The sequence below is a fragment of the Boleophthalmus pectinirostris genome, unplaced genomic scaffold (genome assembly GCF_026225935.1).
Source record: "Boleophthalmus pectinirostris isolate CB_2022bp ecotype Guang Dong unplaced genomic scaffold, ASM2622593v1 HiC_scaffold_20, whole genome shotgun sequence".
Classification (NCBI taxonomy): Eukaryota; Metazoa; Chordata; class Actinopteri; order Gobiiformes; family Gobiidae; genus Boleophthalmus; species Boleophthalmus pectinirostris.
This window is the reverse complement of record NW_026571153.1, coordinates 30,843,934-30,852,274: the sequence shown is the minus strand read 5'-3', so window position 1 is coordinate 30,852,274 and position 8,341 is coordinate 30,843,934. Positions and strand designations below refer to the sequence as shown.

The 8,341-nt window shown below is 41.6% G+C and overlaps 5 non-coding genes across 5 annotated transcripts; all 5 read left to right on the top strand.

The window, feature by feature from the left end:
• The first annotated feature begins 1,589 nt into the window (after positions 1–1,589).
• trnal-cag (transfer RNA leucine (anticodon CAG)) lies at positions 1,590–1,672 on the top strand. The gene has a single exon. It is a non-coding gene; the product is annotated as a tRNA-Leu (tRNA).
• A 1,481-nt stretch (positions 1,673–3,153) lies between these two features.
• trnal-cag (transfer RNA leucine (anticodon CAG)) lies at positions 3,154–3,236 on the top strand. The gene has a single exon. It is a non-coding gene; the product is annotated as a tRNA-Leu (tRNA).
• A 1,138-nt stretch (positions 3,237–4,374) lies between these two features.
• On the top strand, positions 4,375–4,457 carry trnal-cag (transfer RNA leucine (anticodon CAG)). The gene has a single exon. It is a non-coding gene; the product is annotated as a tRNA-Leu (tRNA).
• Positions 4,458–5,943: 1,486 nt separating this feature from the next.
• On the top strand, positions 5,944–6,026 carry trnal-cag (transfer RNA leucine (anticodon CAG)). Its single transcript has one exon. It is a non-coding gene; the product is annotated as a tRNA-Leu (tRNA).
• A 1,135-nt stretch (positions 6,027–7,161) lies between these two features.
• Positions 7,162–7,244, top strand: trnal-cag (transfer RNA leucine (anticodon CAG)). The gene has a single exon. It is a non-coding gene; the product is annotated as a tRNA-Leu (tRNA).
• Positions 7,245–8,341: the final 1,097 nt, after the last annotated feature.

Sequence of the window (8,341 nt, the reverse complement as noted above, 5' to 3'; positions counted from 1 at the left end):
GCCTGTAGTTGCACCTTTTCTGACACTTGGAGGCAGTATAGAGTTTGTGGTCACAATGTCAGATGGCCGAGCGGTCTAAGCGCTGCGTTCAGGCGCAGTCCCCGGGAGGCGTGGGTTCGAATCCCACTTTCTGACAGAGAAGTTTTGAGCAGTGCCAATAAACAGCAGCAGAGTTTAGTGTAAATGTGTGTATGAATTACAGTTAGACATTAGTAACAGTTAAAGATATTAATACACACTACTTACTTCTAAATCAGCCTAATACACTTCACCAAAAAATAAATACACAAAAAGAAAACTACAACTACTATTAAAAGAAAAGAAGTAGAAAAACAGCATTCTGACTGTGATCGGAGTACAGTTTCTACAGATGTGACTCGGTCTGGTGTCCATGATGATAGAAAGGATTAATGCCATACTGTGACACATTTCAGACAAACCAATAACACCCTCATGGAGAAAAGCGAACAGTGAACACTATTCACAAATGAGGAATTTTCTATAATGAAACATGCTAAAAGTAATACATAAATACATAAATAAATAATATAAAACATAAATAAAATGAAAAAAAAAAAGTGTTTCTCACCTTCCACGGTGGTTGGTCTCTCCCTCATTCAGCTCGGGTTCTCTACCAGAGGCCTGGGAGCTTGACAGTTCTGCGCAGTATCTTTGCTGTTCCTGTCCTGCACTTTTCTAGGACTGAGTTGTTCGTTGTTTTTCCCGGTATCTGTTGTAGCCTCTTCCAGTTTGGAGGTTACAGCCCTGAGTGTCTGATCAACACAAGGCACCACTGATGTCTTCACGTTCGATGCTTTCTCCAGCTCCTCCTTGAGCCTCTGGTATTTCTCTAGTTTCTCGTGTTTCCTTTTTCCTGATATTACCATCACTTGGTATTGTGATGTCCACCACCACGGCTCTGCTCTGTTTCTTATCCACCACCACTGTGTCTGGTTGGTTCATCACCATCCTCTGTCCATCTGTATCTGGAAGTCCCTCAGGATCTTGGCTCGGTCATTCTCCACAACCTTTGGAGGTGTTTCCCACCTTGATCCTGGGGTCTCCAGCCTGTACTCTGCACAGATGTTTCTGTACACTAGGCCCACCACTTGGTTATGTCGCTCCATGTTTGTTTCCCTGCAGCATCTTACACCTGCAGTTCTGTGCTGGACTGTCTCAGGAGCCTCTTTGCACAGTCTCCACCGTGGCTCTTGTCTGGTGTGTGGTAGATCTGGGCCTCTATTGCTCGAGTGCCCAGGGCCTGTTCCTGAGCAGCCAGGATCAGTGCCTCTGTGTGTCCTTCAGACCAGCCCTCTCAAGTCATTGGTAGGATTTCTTGATATCAGCCACTTCAGTTCTGTTCCGGTGGTCCGCCCCATGTAGGGGCTTGTCCTGCCATGATGGTCCCTCCAGCACCTCTTCCTCTGGACCCCACTGTCTGAGACCTTCTCTGAGCTCCTCATCTGTCGGGGCCTTGTCAACTTATTTATTTATTTATTTTGAGTATTTTTAATACTTTTTAATACAGTATTTTGCCTGTAGTTGCACCTTTATGACACTTGAGGGCAGTATAGAGTCTGTTATCACATGTCAGGATGGCCGAGCGGTCTAAGGCGCTGCGTTCAGGTCGCAGTCTCCCCTGGAGGCGTGGGTTCGAATCCCACTTCTGACAGAGAAGTTTTGAGCAGTGCCAATAAACAGCAGCAGAGTTTAGTCGTGTAAATGTGTGTATGAATTACAGTTAGACATTAGTAACAGTTAAAGATATTAATACACACTACTTACTTCTAAATCAGCCTAATACACTTCACCAAAAAATAAATACACAAAAAGAAAACTACAACTACTATTAAAAGAAAAGAAGTAGAAAAACAGCATTCTGACTGTGATCGGAGTACAGTTTCTACAGATGTGACTCGGTCTGGTGTCCATGATGATAGAAAGGATTAATGCCATACTGTGACACATTTCAGACAAACCAATAACACCCTCATGGAGAAAAGCGAACAGTGAACACTATTCACAAATTAGGAATTTTCTATAATGAAACATGCTTAAAATAAATAAATGAATAAATGAAAATAAAATATCAATGAACTTTTTTTTTTTTTGAGTGTTTTTGGACTGTAACAATATTTGCCTGTAGTTGCACCTTTCTGACACTTGGAGGCCGCAGTCTCCCCTGGAGGTGTGGGTTCGAATCCCACTTCTGACAGGAAAGTTTTGAGCAGTGCCAATAAACAGCAGCAGAGTTTAGTCGTGTAAATGTGTGTATGAATTACAGTTAGACATTAGTAACAGTTAAAGATATAAATACACACTACTTACTTCTAAATCAGCCTAATACACTTCACCAAAAAATAAATACACAAAAAGAAAACTACAACTACTATTAAAAGAAAAGAAAAAATGTAGAAAAACAGCATTCTGACTGTGATCGGAGTACAGTTTCTACAGATGTGACCTGTAACTTGGTTTGGTGTCCATGTTGATAGAAAGCATTAATGCCCAGTGTTGGGGGAGTAACAGATTACAAGTACCGAAGTTACGTAATCAGAGTACAAATTATGAGTAACTGTATTCAGTTACAGTTACTGTTTTAATGAGAGGTAATTACAGTTACTTTGTTGAGGATTAATGCCTCATACAGTTTCTGCTCATTAATTCGGCTAATTGACCTGTGCAGGGTGTGGGGTCCAATTAGCATAACAATGAATGTCCATAATGGAGCTTCCACACCTCTGCACCTGACCTGGCACTTATTACACTTATTGTTCTCTTGTTTGTTTGGATTTAGGTTTGAGGATGGGGTTGTAAATAGGAGATAGATGGTGTCTGAGGCCTCCATTTCTGTTTAGAGAAGGATTCTCTTTCTTAATAAAAATGGCTTCTTTCACTCCCCTCTCAAACCATTTTTTCTCTCTGGCTAAAATCTGTAACTCACTGTCCTCAAATGAGTGGCCCGTGGCTTTTACGTGGAGATGTACGACAGACTGAGGTCCACTGCTGCTAAATAGAATGAAAATAAAATATCAATGAACTTTTTTCTTTTCTTTTTCTTTTTTTTTTTGAGTGTTTTTGGACCGTAACAATATTTTGCCTGTAATTGTACCTTTCTGACACCTGAGGGCAGTATAGAGTTTGTGGTCACATGTCAGGATGGCCGAGCGGTCTAAGGCGCTGCGTTCAGGTCGCAGTCTCCCCTGGAGGCGTGGGTTCGAATCCCACTTCTGACAGAGAAGTTTTGAGCAGTGCTAATAAACAGCAGCAGAGTTTAGTCGTGTAAATGTGTGTATGAATTACAGTTAGACATTAGTAACAGTTAAAGATATTAATACACACTACTTACTTCTAAATCAGCCTAATACACTTCACCAAAAAATAAATACACAAAAAGACAAACTACTATTAAAAGAAAAGAAGTAGAAAAACAGCATTCTGACTGTGATCGGAGTACAGTTTCTACAGATGTGACTCGGTCTGGTGTCCATGATGATAGAAAGGATTAATGCCATACTGTGACAACATTTCAGACAAACCAATAACACCCTCATGGAGAAAAGCAAACAGTGAACACTATTCACAAATGAGGAATTTTCTATAATGAAACATGCTAAAAGTAATACATAAATACATAAATAAATAATATAAAACATAAATAAAAATGAAAAAAAAAAAAAAGTGTTTCTTATCCACCACGCCACTGTGGTCTGGTTGGTTCATCACCATCCTCCTGTCTGGTCATTCTGTATCTGGATTGTCCCTCTGCCAGGTATCACCATCCACCACGGTCTTGGCTCGGTCATTCTCCACAGCCTTTGGAGGTGTTTCCCACCTTGATCCTGGGGTCTCCAGCCTGTACTCTGCACAGATGTTTCTGTACACTAGGCCCACCACTTGGTTATGTCGCTCCATGTTTGTTTCCCTGCAGCATCTTACACCTGCAGTTCTGTGCTGGACTGTCTCAGGAGCCTCTTTGCACAGTCTCCACCGTGGCTCTTGTCTGGTGTGGTAGATCTGGGCCTCTATTGCTCGAGTGCCCAGGGCCTGTTCCTGAGCAGCCAGGATCAGTGCCTCTGTGTGTCCTTCAGACCAGCCCTCTCAAGTCATTGGTAGGATTTCTTGATATCAGCCACTTCAGTTCTGTTCCGGTGGTCCGCCCCATGTAGGGGCTTGTCCTGCCATGATGGTCCCTCCAGCACCTCTTCCTCTGGACCCCACTGTCTGAGACCTTCTCTGAGCTCCTCATCTGTCGGGGCCTTGTCAACTTATTATTTATTTATTTTGAGTATTTTTAATACTTTTTAATACAGTATTTTGCCTGTAGTTGCACCTTTATGACACTTGGAGGCAGTATAGAGTTGTTGGTCACATGTCAGGATGGCCGAGCGGTCTAAGGCGCTGCGTTCAGGTCGCAGTCTCCCCTGGAGGCGTGGGTTCGAATCCCACTTCTGACAGAGAAGTTTTGAGCAGTGCCAAAAAACAGCAGCAGAGTTTAGTCGTGTAAATGTGTGTATGAATTACAGTTAGACATTAGTAACAGTTAAAGATATTAATACACACTACTTACTTCTAAATCAGCCTAATACACTTCACCAAAAAATAAATACACAAAAAGAAAACTACAACTACTATTAAAAGAAAAGAAGTAGAAAAAACAGCATTCTGACTGTGATCGGAGTACAGTTTCTACAGATGTGACTCGGTCTGGTGTCCATGATGATAGAAAGGATTAATGCCATACTGTGACACATTTCAGACAAACCAATAACACCCTCATGGAGAAAAGCGAACAGTGAACACTATTCACAAATTAGGAATTTTCTATAATGAAACATGCTTAAAATAAATAAATGAATAAATGAAAATAAAATATCAATGAACTTTTTTTTTTTTTTTGAGTGTTTTTGGACTGTAACAATATTTTGCCTGTAGTTGCACCTTTCTGACACTTGGAGGCCGCAGTCTCCCCTGGAGGTGTGGGTTCGAATCCCACTTCTGACAGGAAAGTTTTGAGCAGTGCCAATAAACAGCAGCAGAGTTTAGTCGTGTAAATGTGTGTATGAATTACAGTTAGACATTAGTAACAGTTAAAGATATTAATACACACTACTTACTTCTAAATCAGCCTAATACACTTCACCAAAAAATAAATACACAAAAAGAAAACTACAACTACTATTAAAAGAAAAGAAAAAATGTAGAAAAACAGCATTCTGACTGTGATCGGAGTACAGTTTCTACAGATGTGACCTGTAACTCGGTCTGGTGTCCATGTTGATAGAAAGCATTAATGCCCAGTGTTGGGGGAGTAACAGATTACAAGTACCGAAGTTACGTAATCAGTGTACAGATTATGAGTAACTGTATTCAGTTACAGTTACTGTTTTAATGAGGGGTAATTACAGTTACTTTGTTGAGGATTAATGCCTCATACAGTTTCTGCTCATTAATTCGGCTAATTGACCTGTGCAGGGTGTGGGGTCCAATTAGCATAACAATGAATGTCCATAATGGAGCTTCCACACCTCTGCACCTGACCTGGCACTTATTACACTTATTGTTCTCTTGTTTGTTTGGATTTAGGTTTGAGGATGGGTTGTAAATAGGAGATAGATGGTGTCTGAGGCCTCCATTTCTGTTTAGAGAAGGATTCTCTTTCTTAATAAAAATGGCTTCTTTCACTCCCCTCTCAAACCATTTTTTCTCTCTGGCTAAAATCTGTAACTCACTGTCCTCAAATGAGTGGCCCGTGGCTTTTACGTGGAGATGTACGACAGACTGAGGTCCACTGCTGCTAAATAGAATGAAAATAAAATATCAATGAACTTTTTTCTTTTCTTTTTCTTTATTTTTTTTTGAGTGTTTTTGGACCGTAACAATATTTTGCCTGTAATTGCACCTTTCTGACACCTGAGGGCAGTATAGAGTTTGTGGTCACATGTCAGGATGGCCGAGCGGTCTAAGGCGCTGCGTTCAGGTCGCAGTCTCCCCTGGAGGCGTGGGTTCGAATCCCACTTCTGACAGAGAAGTTTTGAGCAGTGCCAATAAACAGCAGCAGAGTTTAGTCGTGTAAATGTGTGTATGAATTACAGTTAGACATTAGTAACAGTTAAAGATATTAATACACACTACTTACTTCTAAATCAGCCCAATACACTTCACCAAAAAATAAATACACAAAAAGACAACTACTATTAAAAGAAAAGAAGTAGAAAAACAGCATTCTGACTGTGATCGGAGTACAGTTTCTACAGATGTGACTCGGTCTGGTGTCCATGATGATAGAAAGGATTAATGCCATACTGTGACACATTTCAGACAAACCAATAACACCCTCATGGAGAAAAGCAAACAGTGAACACTATTCACAAATGAGGAATTTTCTATAATGAAACATGCTAAAAGTAATACATAAATACATAAATAAATAATATAAAACCTAAATAAAAATGAAAAAAAAAAAAGTGTTTCTTATCCACCACCACTGTGTCTGGTTGCCTGTTCATCACCCATCCTGTTTCCATCTGTATCTGGAAGTCCCTCAGGTATCTTGCTCTGTTTCTCGGTCTGGTTGGTTCATCACCATCTCCACAGCCTTTTGGAGGTGTTTCCCACCTTGATCCTGGGGTCTCCAGCCTGTACTCTGCACAGATGTTTCTGTACACTAGGCCCACCACTTGGTTATGTTGCTCCATGTTTGTTTCCCTGCAGCATCTTACACCTGCAGTTCTGTGCTGGACTGTCTCAGGAGCCTCTTTGCACAGTCTCCACCGTGGCTCTTGTCTGGTGTGGTAGATCTGGGCCTCTATTGCTCGAGTGCCCAGGGCCTGTTCCTGAGCAGCCAGGATCAGTGCCTCTGTGTGTCCTTCAGACCAGCCCTCTCAAGTCATTGGTAGGATTTCTTGATATCAGCCACTTCAGTTCTGTTCCGGTGGTCCGCCCCATGTAGGGGCTTGTCCTGCCATGATGGTCCCTCCAGCACCTCTTCCTCTGGACCCCACTGTCTGAGACCTTCTCTGAGCTCCTCATCTGTCGGGGCCTTGTCAAATTATTTATTATTTATTTATTTTGAGTATTTTTGATACTTTTTAATACAGTATTTTGCCTGTAGTTGCACTTTTCTGACACTTGGAGGCAGTATAGAGTTTGTGGTCACATGTCAGGATGGCCGAGCGGTCTAAGGCGCTGCGTTCAGGTCGCAGTCTCCCCTGGAGGCGTGGGTTCGAATCCCACTTCTGACAGAGAAGTTTTGAGCAGTGCCAATAAACAGCAGCAGAGTTTAGTCGTGTAAATGTGTGTATGAATTACAGTTAGACATTAGTAACAGTTAAAGATATTAATACACACTACTTACTTCTAAATCAGCCTAATACACTTCACCAAAAAAATAAATACACAAAAAGAAAACTACAACTACTATTAAAAGAAAAGAAGTAGAAAAACAGCATTCTGACTGTGATCGGAGTACAGTTTCTACAGATGTGACTCGGTCTGGTGTCCATGATGATAGAAAGGATTAATGCCATACTGTGACAACATTTCAGACAAACCAATAACACCCTCATGGAGAAAAGCAAACAGTGAACACTATTCACAAATGAGGAATTTTCTATAATGAAACATGCTAAAAGTAATACATAAATACATAAATAAATAATATAAAACATAAATAAAAATGAAAAAAAAAAAAAGTGTTTCTCACCTTCCACGGTGGTTGGTCTCTCCCTCTCATTCAGCTCAGGTTCTCTACCAGAGGCCTGGGAGCTTGACAGTTCTGCGCAGTATCTTTGTTCCTGTCCTGCACTTTTCTGGACTGAGATGTCCGTTGTTTTTCCCGGTATCTGTTGTAGCCTCTTCCAGTTTGGAGGTTACAGCCCTGAGTGTCTGATCACCACAGGCACCACTGATGTCTTCACTTTCCAGGCTTTCTCCAGCTCCTCCTTGAGCCTCTGGTATTTCTCTAGTTTCTCATGTTCCTTTTTCCTGATATTACCATCACTTGGTATTGTGATGTCCACCACCACGGCTCTGCTCTGTTTCTTATCCACCACCACTGTGTCTGGTTGGTTCATCACCATCCTGTCCATCTGTATCTGGAAGTCCCTCAGGATCTTGGCTCGGTCATTCTCCACAACCTTTGAAGGTGTTTCCCACCTTGATCCTGGGGTCTCCAGCCTGTACTCTGCACAGATGTTTCTGTACACTAGGCCCACCACTTGGTTATGTCGCTCCATGTTTGTTTCCCTGCAGCATCTTACACCTGCAGTTATGTGCTGGACTGTCTCAGGAGCCTCTTTGCACAGTCTCCACCGTGGCTCTTGTCTGGTGTGGTAGATCT